This window comes from Mastomys coucha, unplaced genomic scaffold (genome assembly GCF_008632895.1).
Source record: "Mastomys coucha isolate ucsf_1 unplaced genomic scaffold, UCSF_Mcou_1 pScaffold14, whole genome shotgun sequence".
NCBI lineage: Eukaryota > Metazoa > Chordata > Mammalia > Rodentia > Muridae > Mastomys > Mastomys coucha.
This window is the reverse complement of record NW_022196896.1, coordinates 123,949,819-123,950,105: the sequence shown is the minus strand read 5'-3', so window position 1 is coordinate 123,950,105 and position 287 is coordinate 123,949,819.

The window sequence follows — 287 nt, the reverse complement described above, 5'->3', positions numbered from 1 at the left end:
CACATGGATCATGGACTTCCACAAGGTTTCCACAGGAAGCTCAAATCGTGACTCCAACCTGGTTTCTGTCTTACTTTTTTACAGTGAATTTAGCTACATCAATACTGCTATATGTCAATATAGGATTATTTTGAATTTAAGGCAATGTCTAAATTCAAAGTCTATCTGTGCTTTTTATATATAAGAGTATCTGTCATTGAATAAGAAACATCTAAAGCCGGGTGGTGGTGCGCACGCCTTTAATCCCAGCACTTGGGAGGCAGAGGCAGATGGATTTCTGAGTTCGA